This window comes from Amblyomma mixtum, chromosome 8 (genome assembly GCF_055824585.1).
Source record: "Amblyomma mixtum isolate Tamu chromosome 8, ASM5582458v1, whole genome shotgun sequence".
NCBI lineage: Eukaryota > Metazoa > Arthropoda > Arachnida > Ixodida > Ixodidae > Amblyomma > Amblyomma mixtum.
In genome coordinates, this window is record NC_143019.1 from 39,414,729 (window position 1) to 39,433,346 (window position 18,618).

The window sequence follows — 18,618 nt, forward strand, 5'->3', positions numbered from 1 at the left end:
GTTTCTTTCTATCACACAGGTTATAAAAGCAGGCGAACACAAAGTGAGAGACAAATCGACGTCGTCAACCTTATAATTAACTAAAATCAAATAATAAACTTTTTAGCTCCCTCAGTTAGCGTATGTTTTCATATTGGAAACATAGAGGCTGTTGCTTTCCTTGACTAGTCATTTTGCTGGACTTCTACTAAATCGCCGTGTTCCAAAATATTACCCCCCCCCCCCCCCCCCTTTCCAGGTTTTATCTCAGTGTGGGGAATTACGTATTCGAAGTGGTGGCGACCTGCATGAAACTCCACCGTAGTGTGACGACGTTGTTCCTTAGGGCGTCGCTTTCGGTTCGATAGCCGAAGTTTCACACTAAATTTATATTACTTTCACCTTTTGTTACAAGCCGTAGACACATGAAACTCTATGCGAAAAGCTGCGTCAAGCAGGAGAGGAGTGTCGCGCCGCTTGTCAACGCCTTGCAAGCGCAATTAGGCGGACTGACATGAAACCTTGGAGCCGAGTATCACGAAATACACGCGTGTTAGGAGGATCACATCAAACTCAATAGTTTAGGAATGAGACCACCGCTAATTTCCAATAAAAAATGAATGGTAGAAGTTCATTCGTTGACATGAGTTAGGACGTTGACTAAGACCGTAATACGTTATCTCTGCGTCCACCTGATCGCATGTACAGCTTTCGTGGTCTGCTCATGTGTGTTTTTAAAAAATTCAGAAATTTTAATTTTGTACGCCTCGTTTGTATCTTGATTTGATCTCGCAGCAACGTCTCTCCTGAATTTTTTGGATTTTTATGCTGTTCTCTAGATTCAGTTAGTAAAGAGCCTCGCTCGTACGCTGTTAATAATGAAATGGCTGAATGAAATTACACGTATTCAGTTTATACCAAGTTTCAGTAAACGTGTCGGAGCTTGCATTAAATTCAAACTAAAAGTGGAAAACAGAAAAACAGTACCACGAACTTTATAGTACATTTTTTAGCAAAGTCGAAAATTTTTAGCGAGCGACGACCGAGGGAGGGCTTTAATTTGGGCTCGGTCCCAGTCCTAAATCGATGGTCGCATAGCACGCTCCATTTCATTCGATGCCACCTGACCGGTGATCCAGCTATAACCAACATGCGTCGTACAATTGATCTCCTCACAGAACGTACTCCCTTCATTTGTTTTTTAAAGCAAAAGCCTTTAATGCCTCATCGTTGTCGACAGATGGTTGTCGACAGAAGGTTGTCAGCAGAAGGTTGTCAGCAGAGGTGTCACGCTTTTCGGTTGGTCGAAATGGTGATGACATCAGAGTGCGCGGATTCGCAGTAATGTGGTCACTCAAGGATGCCTGACATCTCTTTTGGAGCAGACGACAACTAATAAAATAGTCGTCGTACGCTCCAAAAGGGGGCGTAAGGCGTTCGTGGGTGACCCCATTACATACCTCATTACTGCGAACAGAGCATGGATACGAACGAACTCATCGAAGCAGAGAGAGAGTCGTGCTAAAGAAGCAGTCAAAGTCGGCAGTCAGAGTGTGTAGTTGTAATGTGTATTCAAAGAGTGATGCGAAATAAAGCACTAGTACAGCACAAACAGACTCGCAGTCAATTCCGAACAGTGCACCAGGAAAGGCTTCCTCCTTGCAGCACTTTAGAGAGCCAAAGTGCCCCCTGAATTTTTCTCCTTTTGCTTTCGCTTTCTGCTTTTACTTACTTTCTTGTTCCTGTAATATCCGGGATTCTCCCTTCTTTGTTTAATAACGGTAATGGTTCTTTCTGTGTAGCAGTTTTATATAGTCGCGCCCTTTTCCGGCTGTGAGATCGTATATATACCGATGTCGTCCGAACGGCGACTTACTATATACTGCTGCGAGCTTGATACTGGTTAATCGGCTGTATCTATTTTGGCCTGCACTCAATATCACATTTCATCCTTTATTCGCTCTTCTGCTGCTTTTATATCAAATATAGACTGAGAGCAAACTTTCTCTAAGTTCGTTAGTTTATTCTGGACGTGTAGAAGGATTCCTCAAAACCATTTTTATCGGTGGTATTTCCAATTTTGTCGAAACACATAACTGTCACATAAATCGTAGAAATACCAAGGTTACAGCGCACATGAACGCACGCACGTACACAACTGTGAACGCACGCACTCACGCATGCGCACTTGCATGCCATCACTAAAACCAAATCAGGCACACTCGAGAATTTAATTACGCCCGTGCGCCTTCATAATTGCGTTTCCAGCGTAATCGACCATGAGATCTAAAGAAATGGTACCAAGGTGTTTGCCTCGGCACCATTCGTACATAGAGGTATATCGAATATCGAAGTTGTTTCTTTAAGGCATCGTTAAAGTATGCTTCTCGATAAGTGTATTTCGGCCTCCGCAGTCGAGGCATGCATGCGACATCTTTTTTTAGCTAGTAGCAAAGCTAGCAAAGTCGAGGCGTCATCCCCGTCTTGATCTGTGTGCGTTTGGAGTTCAGTGCCCTTTGAAGTAGTTTACAAGGGACGCCTGGCTAGACAGGCTGAAATCAGGCCGCTTTCAAACCATCCGTACTCTGAATGGTCTCAATGATAGCCCATTCTGCACAAAGGGTCTTAGTAGATGGAAGGGAAAGGGCTTGGTATGAAGGAAGGGGAGGTTGCAACACCGGGTAGGGGCGCACTGTTAGAAGAGGGCTGTGTGTAGGCGACTGGGTGAATGGGATCAAATGCCCTTTTATACATCTGTGGGACCAAATTTTTTAACAAGTGGCAATCAGTGCTGGGCGCTGCCTGGAACGCTAACGACTCATTTCGCAGTTCCTGCAGTTGCAAGAACACGCGTGCTTACATTTCACAGTATTGGATCGGTGTTTAACCGCGAGAACTGTACTGCTCCATGGGGTATGCTTTTGTATGTTTTTCTTGCTTCTCCTCTTTTTCTTAAATTTATTTTGCGTTGCTGCAGAAATACGCCAACGTTCCACATTGCAGATAGTTCTGTTGGGCTGCTTAGACATCGGCGAGCTCAAATACGGCATACTTAAATGAAACACCTTTTTTGCTACAATGTTTATCTAGCAGCGTGGGTACATAGATTTGTGTTGACGGTAAGCTGTGCCCTGATTTTTGTAAATGCAGCACAGTCCCCAAGTGATGTAAGTTGTCGAATGTGGCGCATTTGATACATTTTATTCAATAGACAAACATAGAGTGAGACAATTGAACCAAAATAAAAAGTCGATCCTCTAAGCGCCTCTGTCAACAAACGTAGCTAAACGGTCAAAGCTGCCATTAAGCTAAAATAATTAACTTATAGTCGTAAAATAATACGCAGCTTCTGGCATGCACAACAACAGAAACTAGAAGAACTCAGCGAAACAAGACACATTCGCGTTGTACGCGCGAGCTGTTTCTTTTTCTGTACGTATCTGTGTTCGTATAATCATGTACCAAGCGGAACAAATTTCCACCCTTCTTTCCGAGCAGTGACTCTAACACCAAAGACAAAGCACGGTGGAACCCAACCATTCTCACCGGGAATAAAACATTTATCCGGCGTCACTTAACACCACAAGAAAGAACTTCTAATCTCGTGGCCGCTACGTAAGCACGAGGTTCGAAAATTTCGATCCGCTGTTTCCGGGCTCGGTGTTTCCAGGAGGAAACAGAGGAAGAGCAAAGGAAGAGGAAAGGAAGAGGTTGCTCCTAAATTGCGAAGGCATTGCCGCCGAGCACTCAACGACCACTTTTGGCCGACAGGAAAATAGTTAAGAGGCCGAGTGCGGGAAGAAGAGTACGCAGACAGACATGACGGTGACGCTTCTTTAGCCTAACCATTCTGTTCTCTTTGGTGAAGTTTCGTGGGAGCCACGCTAAGCTGTTTTGGAGAAGAGTGGTGTCCAAGAGATGGGGGGGGGGGGGGGGATGAAAGGAATGGGGGAGAAAGGGTGGTAAATAAAGCCGACCCTTGTAGGAACACCTAGCCCACAAGGCGCTTCAACATCAAGCACTCTAACAGGAAAGTAAGAGTGAAAGACATGGTGGGAGAAAGCGGGTAAGGAAAAAGAAACTACAGAGAAATTGGGTGACGTGGAAAAAAAGGAAGATCTGGAAACAATAAAGCTTTTTTCGTTTCTGGCTGGCTGCACAGATGGCGCTGGGTTTTAGGCCGGCCGTGCCGAGCGGTTGTCCTATAACCAACGTCCAGACGGAGAGGAGTCATGCCGATTAGCTCGGATTAGTGGCCCCAGGCACCTGACACCGCAGATTCGATGCAAGACAGAGAAAAATACTTTTTCCGAAATCTGGAGGATCATGCCAAAAGCAAAAAAAAGAAGCTACTCATGTTGTGGAAAGAATACTTTTTAGGACTGAAAAAAGCGGAAAGCCTTCACACCTTCTTGAGAGGTCCAGAGAGCAGAGTGATAGTTTATTACCCCCCTCGCCCTCTTACCAGCCTTATCCACCAGGGTAACAGTGGTACTGCTCAGCATGTTAACACGGGCGTGTTTGCTTTCAATTAAGTGCATTCTCCCCTCATAAAAATGGCCTGTAGACTGTCTGTTGACTTCCTATAGACTGGGTTGCATTCTTATAGGTATACCCATTTTGTGCTCCTCGTCTATAGACGGTTTATCGACAGAAGTCTAATAAAACTCTATGGCCATGAAACTGTGGATTGTCTATAGGCTGTATAAAGGATTTGTATTCGCTTTAGACTAGGCTATAGGAATTGTTGATAGACAATTTGTAGACTTTATAGACAGAATGTATGGACAGTCTGTAGACTGTCAATAGCGAGTTGCAATTGACGATCATCAATTGCAACTCGCTTATTTTTTAACTGCCGGTTTATTGATACCAAAGATTGGGGTTGAAATGGCGTTTAATTCTGTCATTCAGTCGGTAGAAATTTCGCTCTACTACTGTCTCTAAGAAAGAAAAAATACGCCATGGTCGACCTTGAATCTAAGTAAAGGTACAAAGAAAAGCCCAGCTCGCAAGGGGAGAGAAACGGGCATCTAATCGAATTCTTATCAGTCCTCAATGTCTTCCTTTTTTGTACGACGAGATATAAGGAAAAGCTCATAGCTTATGAAGAGTGATGCTGAGAAAAAGGACACGTCTTCAGCATGACCTATTTTTCCACTGAGTCACGTTTGAAACTTAAAATTCTAATCTCGCATATTTTCTCCGTTTATACAGAAGCAGAATTTCGCCTTGGCGCAATAAGCACGCCAGCCTATTCAGGAAACTTGCCCGTGTTTATTACCTTCTAAGACTCTCATCGACCAGTAAAAAAATTGCGAGGACACTTTGGCAACTAAAGTGTTGAAATGCGAAAGCCGAGGACACTATGCCTTGACGACTTCCGGTGGATGTGACGTGACACCGTTCCTGTGGCTTTATTGATTCCCAAATTATAGTTATTTCGGTGATCTTAAGTGCTAATTACGCTTAATTACATAATTCCAATCTAATTTGACACAAATTCGACGTTTATCCGACCATTCTGTGACAATTTTTACTATGCCGTGATGACTTCCGGTGGCAGTGACGTCACACTGTTCCCGTGGCTATATAGACGTCCGCACTATTTCGATGCAATGGAATGGTATTTAACTTATTTAAGCACTAATTTTATTTCATTTGAGATGAACTTGCCTCTAACTTGTGTCATTCGTAAAGTAAAGCTCTGCGATCAGGAGGACCACAAATCCAGCTAGGTGTACGCGAATCACCTGAGTGAAATTGCGGTCTTTCTTTCCATTCGTTCATTGTAGTGCACGACTCAAACGCAAGAAAGCAATAAATGTAATCCAGACATGGTTGTATTTTCAATAAATTAGCGCAGCTTAATTATGTTCAGAACATTCAATCACACAGAGGCATACAGATTCATACAGAAAAGTTCATAATCTCATCCACCCACCTGCATTTCTGCCTCCCTCTCCTACGCTTGCCTTTTCTTGGAATATAGTCCATATCATGAAATACCACCGGTTATCTTGCCTTCGTATTGCATGCCATGCCTAAGTCTACCTATACTTCTAAATTTTGACTGGGATGTCATTAACTCGCATTTATCCTCTGATACAAGCTGCTCTCTTTGGGCCTCATAGCTTAGCACCTCTAATTCTCATTTTCATAGTTCGCTGCGTTCTCCTAAATTTAAGCTCATTAGCCGCCAAGTATCCGCCTCATAGGTGAGTACAGGCAACATACGTCCGTTATATACTTTCCTCTTGGAGGATATTGGCAGACCGCTGTTCATCACCTTAGACTGCCTGCAAAACACGCACCTCTCCATTCTTATTATCATATTCATTCTATTCTGGTGGTCCGGCTCTGCTGTCACTACCTACCCTAAGTTTATGCATTCTCTAAGTTGATGCATCGTAAACTACTGTTAAACATTACCTTTTTTCTCTGTCCATTAGGTTTTAGACCCACGGTTCTGTTTGGCTAGGTACTCCGTCTTGCTTTCCAGTAAAGGCTATGTATATGCGTTGGTAATATTCTTAGCTTTTCTCTGTCACCTGATTGATAGTGTGAACGTGGTCTATTGTCGAGCAGCCTTTACGAAAGCCTGCCTGGTCATTTGGTTGATTGAAGTTTAAGGCTGTCCTTATTCTATTAGCGACTACCTTAGTAAATCACTTGTAGTCAACAGACAGTAAACAAATTAGTCTTCAATTTTTCACGTCCTTACCATCAGCTTTCTTATGGATTCAGATGTCGACGATCTTCTAAGATTCGGGTACGCTTGAGGTCATGAGGCATTGCGGCAGAGTTGATGCAGATACGGAGTTTATGTATTCTCTTGCCATTTCGAAAGCTTCCCTGCCTATCGTAAACTGCTGTTGAACATTACTTTAGTTCTCTGCCCATTAGCTTTTACGCCCACCGTTCATCTTTGTTTGTCTAGGTACTCGGTCGTGCTTTGCAATAAAGATTATATGGGAGTGGGTCATAATCTGAGCTTTTTTTCTATCACCTGATTGATAGTGTTAACGTTGTCAATTGTCACGCAGCTTTACAAAAGCCTGCCTTGTCATTTGGTTGATTGAAGTATAAGGCTGTCCTGGTTCTACTAGCGATTACCTTAGTAAATGCCTTGAAAAGCAACGGACAGTAAGGAAATTGGTCTTCAACTTCTCAAGTCCTTAACATCAACTTCCTTACGGATTAAGATGTCAGCGTCTTTCTGAGATTCGAGTACGCTTGAGGTTTTGAGATATTGCGCACAGAGGGCGGGCAGATTTTCTATCACGTTCTACCCACCGTTATTCAGCCAGTCTACTGTTGTCTGATACTCGCCTGCTGCTTTTCGCCTTTCTATTGCTTGGAAGGCGTTCTTTCGTCATATTGTAACTGTCGGTAGGTTGAATCGCTTTCCTCCTGGCTTTGTCATGTCGTCCTGATTATTAAGTTATTGTATAGATCATTCAAGAACTCTTCGGCTACCTTAATTGTCTTACCCATAATGGTAATGACATTATCCTCCTAGCTGCATAGCCGGAATTCGAATAGAATCAGAACAGGAGTAGATTTTCGAGTGAAAGAAGCGTGCTATTGGCCCTAAACATTTTGCTGGTTATAATTAATTGCTCCAACAATAACGTTGTTATCTTGGGTTTAAGAGGAATATCTATTCTGCAGGGAGATTCCAAATTCTTCTACCTTCCCTTGCACGGCTCTTTGTCATTCGTCCACACAAAAATTACTCACACAAAGCCAGAGAGTGTTACTTCTGGCTTATACTCGGCGAGTGACGGATGGTTACTCGTAACTCCCGTGTTTCCCTTTTGTACTACTTCGGCCTGTCAACAACAAAGCGCTGCAAATAAAGCTTCGCCGGAATAGTTCTTCTACAATTAACGGAACTGCTTCCGTGTTGCTCATACCGCCAGCCTTCTCGTCTCAATGACGTCACGGCAGACCCCCCGCCTGGCAGAGCCCACGAGCGTGTTGCAAACATACATAAAAACCGCCGCGGGCAAAAACGCGTCTACGAGAAACAAAGGGCTCTTTTATGTGCTCTCGCTCGCCTGAGCAGCCCTAGGCACATGCCCTTGGCCAGGGAAAGCAATTCTCTTCGGCGCTTTGTTTTTCTATCTTTCTTTTTTTGTTTATTTGCACGACTTCTCTCTCTCAGCCGCTGTGGATGCTCTTATAGTCGCTCGGTAGCGGTGTTCTGGGTGATGTGATTACGCAACGGTCCATGTGCCTGAGCTGTTCTCTTATTAGAGCTGAGAAGAACAGGAGGGGAAAAACGGAGGTGATGTCAAGGAAGTCCGATCAAAAGAGAAAGAAATCATTTATACAAAGGAAGGATTGCCATTGTGTTGTTACGTTGATTAAGAACGCGGATTCTCCCAGCCCCCACTCCCGGGCAGAATCTCGCCCACCTCCTTTCAATCCCTTGATCTCCTGTCCACTGCTGAGGCGATCCGAGCGGTCCTCGCGTCTCCTTCATTGCGTTTGATGGATGGCGCTGGTCCCTACTGGAACTCGGACATCTTTGTTTAGCAACACTAACACGCCCGAGATACCGGAACTGAGTTGCGTCTCATAAGTGGTTTCGTAAAGGAAAGCTCTCGCCGCTGTGTCGAACACAATTGCGAGGGTCTGCTGTTTTCTGGCAGCACTTTTGTTTATTTTTCAATGTTTGTTTGTTTCTTAAACTTTTGTTGGTTGTTTGAAGCCGCAGCGTTGGACGCCATTCTAGATTCAAGGTCCGGCGTTTCTTAAAGAGAGGAATAATCCGGGCTAGTTGGTAGATTATTTGCATAAAAATGCAGCGCAACAGACGGGACCAAGAGGAGAAGACAGCGCCTGCGTTTGTGTCTTCTCTTCTTGGTCCCGTCTGTTGCGCGGTTTTTAATGCGAGGTTTCTTAAGTTGAAGCTACTACGTCCTTTCTGCAAGTCGTTGAAAGAAGCCATGAATCAATTCTCGGGCTGCCTCCTTTAAATACACTGAGCTACGATCCTGCATTCGCTGTTCAGGCATTGCTTCCTAGTGATTATTTTCTTACGCATGATTCTAAGAAAGGTCACATGCCTTTGTGTGACAGAACCACTCACACATTTGACCAAAAAACGCCGACTCCGAGTGAATAATGAGGCCGCGACTCTACTAACTTTCTAACTTCAACAGTTGAAGGTTGAACTGTCAGTAAAGCAAGCCTAGTTCAGTGTCACGGTAATAACGCCAAACTTACGCCAGCTATCATGGCTGCATTGACGTTGAATATGAGAGCAAGCCTCAAGCGTAAATATGGCCCCACAGACCACGATGTACTCCCAGATGTTTTGCAGACACGGGGCCTTGGGCAGAACCATGACTTCGCGCTGCAGAATCCACCGGATTAGGACCCGCGCAAAGGGGAGGGGGTGATAGAAGTAGGGCGGATGGCGGCAAAATCGGATTAGCAACAGGTCGACCTTGAGCCGCAGAGAGATTAGCGTGTTTTGGTGCACGACCGAACGACCTCTGGCGGTTCGGCCCGACGTCGAAGTGTGGCGCTCAGAGCGAGCTCTGGACGGGGGTCTGCCTAAGTGAGACAAATGACTTGTTCGAATGCTCCTGACGGCGAGCATGGCCAGTTGGCCCCATTGGGTCATAGCCATGAGGCCTAGTAAGACAACCCAGCGTGTAGCAGCAAGGCATGGTTGGAGTACAGCACGGTACGCATAGCATTAGTGATAAACTTAAACCCACCCGTGCAGTGCAGCTAACTGTATGTCGATCTTCAACGTTGCAAACCTCGAGTAGGTGAGCGACGCGGTGATTTCCGACCCTCCGGTCCTCGGGAGACCTACAGGTGTTGCAAGAAATCTACCCAGTGTGCGGTCTAGAAGCCAATCAATTGGGCCGTATAATTTCGATAAAGCCTGTATTTTGTTGTAACTGAAAGTGGGGTCAAATTCATGCCAGCTCGATACGGGTTCGCGCGCGTGAGGTTTGAGCATGTTTACTTTTTGTGTATTTGTCAATGGTGTAAACAACCTCTTCCCCTCCTTTCTCGCTATCGCTGCCGTCTACACATCACCTCGCTAATCTCTCCCTGTCCCTTTTATTTCCGCCAGCAGCATTTCGGGTGTTAAAATATTAGATAGCAATTGCCGCAGCTGGCAACGTCTTTTCCTTCCACTCTATTTGGTTTCATTTGGTTCTTGTTATTTATTCAATACCACCACAGCCTCTCGTAAGTGACGAATATTCATAATTGTGGCGAATGTGGCCTTTTGTGGAATAATAGCTTAAAATATTGTCGTAAGTCGTTAAGCTCACGCGTTGCCATCGTTAATCTTAAGATTGTCGGCACAAGATTCAGCATTTACACAGGCCCTGACAGGCTAAAGCCCGCAGCTTCATTCAAGAGAAGCAACTACGTAATGGTTGACTATCCTGACGTTCTTTACTGGGGAAAGTTTATTTTTTCTCAGTGACTAACTCCTACCGTACTGAAGCGGAACCATATCAAACTCTTGTTCAGTTAGAAAAGAAAAAAAAAACCTGTGATGGGTGCGCCTCTTTCGCTCGTTCTTCTTAACCTTTCCAAAAGCCGCACTCCTGTAGCAATAAGCAATGACCCCGGGGCGGTTGCACACATCATAAAAAAAAACCGTCAGCTTAGGCGACAAACCTCCCCAACCCCTCCGCACGTCTTCTTTGGCTAGTCATAACAATAACGTCATGGCTGGTGATGGATAACCTGTCGAACGCTGATTCATATTTCACGCTCGATCCATAATTCAGGGGCTTTCAATCCAGCCATTTAAATATATAAAAAAAAAGATATTCAATAGCATAGGCCCTTTGAAAAATATCCGCTACACGAAAGCAGTAGCTTTAAGTTTGAAAAACGATAACATTGAGCCATACCCGCCCCCCCCCCCCCCCCCCTTTTTTTTTATCGTGGGTACACGTTTGTGATTTTTCAGCTATAAGCCTGGCTGCACACGTTGACAGAATGCAGAACAGGTTTGAGAAGTGTACGAGAAAAACTCTGCATACCAGTTACTTTCAGTGCAGCATTAATATGGTCGAACGCAGCTCTGTTCGCCCAGATTTTATTTTCATGATATTATACATATTACTGATATCACTAATTATCTAAGGTATACCAGCATAAAAACAGAAGTGTTGATAGTTTGGCCCGACAAAAAATATAAACAAGAGCAAATGAGTCTCTGGCACGCATATCACTTGGATAATGAAGAATAATAGCTTGAGCTCTGGAAGGCTGCGCCGTTATATTTTGTCCGCTCGTGTCCCGGGATCACCAGGGTTTCGATCGCCCAAGGTCGCCGCCTTCGACCTCTGACGCGCGTGGGAATGGAACGAGAGTGAAAAAGTGAAATACATCGAAAAATGTTCGTAGAAATAGGGCGAATTTTAACGTAAGAAGGCTCATTTATACACGAGAAATCACTGAAGATAACAGAAAGCAAAAAAAAAAATCTTGTGCGAGATCTGACGTGTGAAGGGAATCGCATGTCACAACAGCGGGAGCGTGGTAGAATTTGCAGTGGTCAGTACAAGACTGCTTTAGCAACTAATTTGCGAACTAAACCGCTGACAAAACCCAAATTTATACAAAGAAAAGATTTTCGGGAGACAATGCAACTGCAGGAATACTACCATTTTCTTGTTTGTGTATTTGGAGCTATCTCTGAGCCTTTAAATAAGCCAACTGTAGAAAACTGTGCTCGAAGCAGGATGAGTAGAAAGGACTAAAACATAAGTGCGTGTAGTTTCTTTGATCTATTACTGCTCTTTTTTACATCAAGAATGAACCGTCCCAATTGCCGCACATGACTTGAAAGAAGCTTTCGTTTGATAAGGAAATGACATCGCGATGAACTGTGGCGATGAAGAAGCTACTCCCTGACTTGTGACGTCACAGCTTGGGGCGACGCATGTGACTGAGCGGGAAAAAACCATAAAACAATAACGACGTTTTCAATTTGGATTGACATTTACTCTTTTCTAAAAATACAAATAAAACAAGCTACGCTATCAGTTCTAGCGCACCACAACACGGGCTAAGCCAGAGACCCAGCAATACAAAGTCTGAGTTAATTTTTATTTTTTACTTAGTGACGTTTCCGTCTCTGGAACTTCAGAACCACACGTCACCAAACAAAAAAAGAAGCACACAACGACCTGAGGACACTCCAGTGGATTTGAGGCGGAGAAAGTAGACTTGAGAGTTGCATATAATTCATAGTCCAGACAACCGATGGTCTGCTGTGTCAAGGGTTGATCTCAAGGAAAGCAAAACTACACAGGGACGACTTAGGGACGGTTGAAGAGATGAGAACAGAGAAATTTCCTAGGGAGTTGCTGCAAAAATAAAGGGTTAATTGAATGAACACTGAGGGGGGCAATTTTTTTGCTGCTGTTGCTGATGCTGTAATAAGGCCAATTATTAACTTAGCTAAATCAGCATAACATTGTGATGTGCGACGAAAAAAGCAGTTACCACGACCTCGACTTCCGCCTAAACAGAACCAACGAATAATGTGAATTTTTAGGTCGAAAATTGGTTGAAGCAAAAGAAAAAACCAGTATGCAGCAAAACCATTTAGTAAAGAAAAATTGAGGATGTGGCTGAAACTTTTAGGCTACAATAATTCATTACAAAAACGAAGCGACTCTTATAATATGTTAGAGGTGACTTTTAAAACTGTCACATATCCAAGAGAGTCTTTCATACCGTCTGAGCCTCACACCCGAAACTCATCACGGATCATCGTCTTGCTGTAAATTCACAGGAAGGGCGTGTGGCCTTGACAACTTTAGAGAACCGGTTCCGGCCACTCTTCTCTTTGCATGTAATAACGAAAAAAAAAGCTAGAATCTCAACGGCCAGATAGGAAAAAAGTTATTCAGCGATAGAGCTGTCTACTTTGCATCTCACGAAATCTCCGAGAACCAAAAATAAAAAAACACTAAAGCCAGACCCAGCAGCTAACAGCCACTCGAAGCGATTCGAGAGAACCCACTCGAAGGAAGTTTTGGAACGCGTCACCTGTCAGCTCTTCAGAGCGGCAGAAGGTGTGACGCTGTCAAGCAGATGTCAGAGAGTTAAAAAGAAGAGCTGGACGTTATCGCTTTGTAATCGAGACGGCGTGACGTAAGTGACCTTGCGAGCCTCCTCCACTACGCGCGAGTGGGTGACGGTAGCAACAGAAGTGCGTAGTGACTCCGCTAGAGTGCAGACATTTAGTGGGAAGACGGACACAGTGGCGCAACGTCATGCGAAGCCCGACCAGCCAGTGGTGAATATAAAACAAACAAACAAATAAAAATATTAACGAGTGTGGAGGTGCCACAGCCTTCTACCAGCCATCTCTTTATCCTGAAAATTTATTTGATTTCCTATGTTTTTGGCTATACTTCTAAATATGCATACTCTTATTCATTTAATATAGTTGGATTAAAATATTTATATTTTAATAATTTCTTTATAGTTTTGCAATTATTATGAAGCGCAGGTATTTATTATGATAAAATATTCTCTAGATAAGGTAATCTAACTTTGCTATATATATGGTATGCCTGCATCTGTATTAAAGTGGCATGTCTTTGAGTGCAATCCAAAGGTAGTTTTTCTCTTGCAAACCTATAAGTACAAAGTTAAGTGTCGAGATGTGCCAAGAGAAACAAACGCAGCCCATGACACCGTTGAATATCTCGCAACCCTTAAAATGGAGACCTGTTGCAATTAAGAGGTGCTTAATTATCCCTCCAATCGGCTACTTCGGTTAAGTTCTCGAATGTCAGCTGCGCGGCATCACTTTGCTTTCACACATAATTGGTAATTTGTGTCTGTTCCGGTCGCTCTTTAAATGTTCTTTGGTTTCACATGTCACGCTTAGCTGGACAGGCGAGCCGTACCGTGTAACTACAGCATTGTTATGTCCTTGACGACCATTCCTTCTGCAGCGATCATCATTTTCAAACCTTTGCATTATTACAGAAAAATACCTCCGTAAATCAATCAAATCCTCCTATAAATAACGGAGCTGCGACTGCATAAACAACCAACCCAAGGAGCACAGGTAATCGACCCAACATTGGAAATCGACTGGGAAAGGCTGGTCCCACAAAGGACCAGTGTGGTACCATCTCTTTCCAGCATTGGGACAATTACCCGTGCTGCTTGGATTAGAGGCCTCGAAACTGTTCACCTGACACTTCCATTATTTTGAGTGAGAAGTAGGGGTGTGCGAATATCAAATTTTTCGAATACGAATCGAATACGAATACTTGGTTCCGAATATCGAATCGAATAATAAAGGACACACGCATTTAACCATTACAAAACATTTATTTGAGCACCCAAGAACATCACAGTTCAACTATCAATGATTAAATGAACACAAAAGGTGTGTGGCCGCACAAAAAGGATCAAAGTCTCGAACATTATTCCTAGAAGAGTGGAAATATCAGAGAAGATGGCTAGTACACAGCATTGATTAAGGCTAGCTTGCCATCAGCACAAAAACGCGTTGCTGGGGTGAACAAAAAATGTTGTCGTAAAGGGAAACCAGCTGCTACACATGGTCAGGCAGGAGTCGTTCCCTTCTAGCTGAAACGACTTCTCCAGCCACAGAAAATGCCCTCTCACTTGACACTGAACTGGCACGTATTGCGAGGTATTTCGTTCACAGCTCTGACTATACCAGCTTTGCAGTCATACCCATAAAGAAGCTCACGAGCGCAGTCAGCTACGTCATGGCCCAACGTTACGCATTGCTCTGGGCGCCACCATGTTGTTATTTCTCTGTCGGTAGGATTCGCGGACCGAAATGAACACCGGTACTCGCAATAGAATATTCGGCTAGATACTAATATTCGCGTTGGATCGAATATTCGAAACAACACGAATACTTTGATATCGAATCGAATACGAATACTAAAAATATAATATTCGAAATGTATTCGAAAATTTCGAATATTCGCACACCCCTAGTGAGAAGTAAAGTTGACAGGTTTGTAAAGCGCCACTGAAATGTTCCTTGTGAGCCGCTCGTGTGGAATTATGAGAATATAGAGTCCATAAAATTGAGAAAATTTATGAAAATTCATATATTGTGTCTACAGAGTCCTTGAGCAATCCACATAACATTTATACCAGCTCCACACAGTGTGCAGTCTTTGCCAAAAGTAACCGAGCAACAGGTTCTTGTTTCTCAAACGTATAACGGAGCATGTACAGCAGCCCTAAAGACCGAACGGTGCCATAATTTAAGGACAAGGTCTCACCTTTCTTCACACAGAATCGGAGCCTAAGGGCTGCCATGAGTGTTTCGCTACGCACGGCTACGAAACAAACCACATGTGCCGGGTTACTTTCGACAAAGACTGTACATGACGTCATATGGAGTCCGTCCGCATACGTGCTTTCATAGAGTCCATGGCGACTCTATATGCTCCATACTCACTCCATAAAGTTTCTTACGGAAAGGTTAAGGGATTATGGGCCTCGCATATGGAAACTTTCAGTAGGAAGGCGACTGATGCACTGCCCTGAAGACAGCGGCGAGGACTCAGCGCCAGTCGGTCGCATGCAATAGCCGAGTGGTACTCATTATGTGTACTGGATGTATACTGGAGTACTGGATTTACCATTCGGCACTTTCTTTGGGGGATGCCCAGCTCCCGCACCTCATAGAGACTGAGCGATTTTTCTTTATGGCCGTTACCGCGACACTCCAAGGAAAACAAGTTACTTACGACGGAGAGCATTTGATTCGAGACTTCAGAAAGACTTCAGCGGAGTATCGAGAAGAGCGATGACGTCATTCGGACGTTGATGCCGAAGCAGAGAGGAGGAAAGCGGGAAAACTAATGATACCGCTTTATCTTTGCATGGATCCTATTGATAGCCCTCAGATTTTGTCTTCGTTCCTCTCTCTCTTGTAAATAAGCCATATTCCAGCTTGCTTTGTTGCAACTACGCCGCCAGGGTGCACACACGTGAGGCGATGATATAGATAGCGGCGAGTGCACGCGTCGAAGCCTTCGGCGTTTTGTGCGCATTGTTACGCCCAGTTACGGTTTGCTCATAGTGAGAGTCTGCTTCGTTAGCGACGGCGACCGTGGCCGATCCGAACCTAACCAACGAAGCTGCGCTGTATACGGGCAATGGCACGAGATCCCCGTGCGGTAATTGAAAAACGAGCTTCCTGCATCCGAATTCATGAAAAGTGAATCCAATTCTTCGCGCCAGACGTCGCTGCCGTTTGCAACGCAACTTCCAAACCCCCGGAGGCTAATTTACAAACTGTGGCCTGTACAGCGCGCAACTGGAGCGCAACCTCGACCCGCGGTGCGGATACGTTCGATCCCGCATTTTTGCATCGTAAATTCCACGTTCGTTCACTGAACTGTTGCTTACGTTAATTCTTCCTTTATTTTCGCTTTTTTCATCATTTCACGCTGGCATTTTTTTCTTTCAATTGCCGAGAAGTTAGGAGGAGCAAGAGAATCTTTAACGGATACAGGAGAGGTCTGCTTGGTTGTTAGCACAGCATGCTACTCCAGGCGAGGGTGAAAGATGAGAAGAAGGTAAGAGAAGAAGAAGAGGGTGAAAAAGAGAAAAAGAGAAAAAAGAAAGGGTTGAAGGTGACATCACGCATAATCAACACTCACGCACTCACAAACACAAATGGTTATCAGAGGTTATGAGAGAGTCCCTCAGGAAAACTAATCATGCTTTTGTACCTCGCGCTGTCGAAGCCGAGTCACTCCAGGGTCCAAGGACATGCTCCAGGTGCACGGGGCCATTCTGACGGAGTCCTAAACCACTTAACAGTACCTTGCGATGGTTGTGTGGTTGGGATTGCGATGGTTGTGAGTTGTGAGATCAAAAAGTGAAGCTTATAGTGAAGTCTAGCGTTTTCTTCGCTGCGATTACACCTCAGATGAAATCACAAGTCTCAGCAGAAAGTACGCCTTATGTGAAACGTAAACATTCTCCGACTGCTTGTCCGAAATCTCTCCAAACGCACTGTTCGCAGAGGAGTAGAAATTACGAGCGCGAGGCGACGGCTTTCAGACTTGCCAGGTTGGCTCGCTAACACGTGAGAACAGCACACTGGTGGAAGACGACGTCTCGCTCTTGTAGCTTCAACTACACTGCGAATAGCTTGTGAGATGGAGTATAATCTCAACGGTACTACAACGGGATGGTTGGATTGACGTCACGAGAAGGAACACTGTGGACAAAGGATGACGAAGATATACGATGCAGCGTGGACACAGGACGATCTTGATCGTCATGTGTTCGCACTGGGCCTTTTCGTTACAGTCTGAACTTTCTTAGTGGATTGGTCGTGTAGAATATAAATATTCATTCGGCCTTATTGGAACAATACGACTCTGAGGTTAACTTCAGTATATATATGAAAGAAAAATGAATTATTTGTGCGCTTTCCAGTAAAGGTGCTACCTTCTAGGTTAACTGAGAAAGTGTTTTTCAAAAATGTCAGTAACGACTGGTAATATCGATACTGCATGTTCATGCGTGGCGTTTTTCCTGACTGGGATGGCGCTGAAGTCGGATGCTGTACTGACTACGTTTCGTAAATGCGCTACCTCTCACGTAGATAACTAGAGGTAATGATCGTCATCGTTACTCTCAAGTCATCACTGGGACAAAAATAGATGACTATTTTTCTCCGAATCGCGCTAACTATCGCGCTGACTGTGGGTCTGTGCACGTATTGGCAGCGCAGCCGGGTAGTCACGTTCACTTTGTTAACACAAAGCAAACCAAATCATTTGCAATTAGCGCCGGAAGTAATTAGGCGAGAAGAGAGAGAAGGATGAACGGCGTAAATGACTGCGCCTGTCCGCGAGTTGTCTCCAGGATTCCCGCGCATTTTCGGCTGCGTTTCTACCGTTATATTTCTCGCAGAGTAATTAGACCGGGAAAAGGGTTTGCGCCAAAGTCGTTCCGCGACTGCGTGAACTCGCACTCAATGAGCTCTTCGCTTATGCAGGGTGTTTCAACTAAGGTTGTACACAATTTTTAAAATAGGATTTTTGAGTTAGAAGACCGATTTTTTTCGGCATATCATTGTCATACGTGTTGTACATCAGAATACAGCTAAGGTGTGCTAAGTAGCAAGCTGGTCAACTAATAGTGAATAGTTAGCTTTTAGCTATTACTGTCAGGCACCTTGATTACTGAGAGTCGTGTAGATAACCGTAAGTATTATGCATGGCAGTTTTTAGAATCTCGAAAACGCGGTTACACTCGGCGCTGTGGCCCAACAAATTTTTGGGCCCTTCGACGATTTGCGTGCACTGGAGAGGTTGCTTTGCCTGCAAGCTTCTCGAAAGCGAATGCATTGTAGCGATATGTAGGCAGAATTTGTTGGGCCATATCGCCGAGGGTAACCGCGTTTTCGAAATTCTAAAAACTGATAAGGATATTGCTTACGATGGGCTGATATTATCTCAGTAATTAAGCCACCTAACACTAATAGTTAAAAAGATAACTTTTCATTATTACTTAACCAGCCTACTAGTTAGCACGTCTTCCGCCGTGGTGGCTCAGTGGTTATGGCGCTCGACTGCTGACCCGAAAGACGCAGGTTCG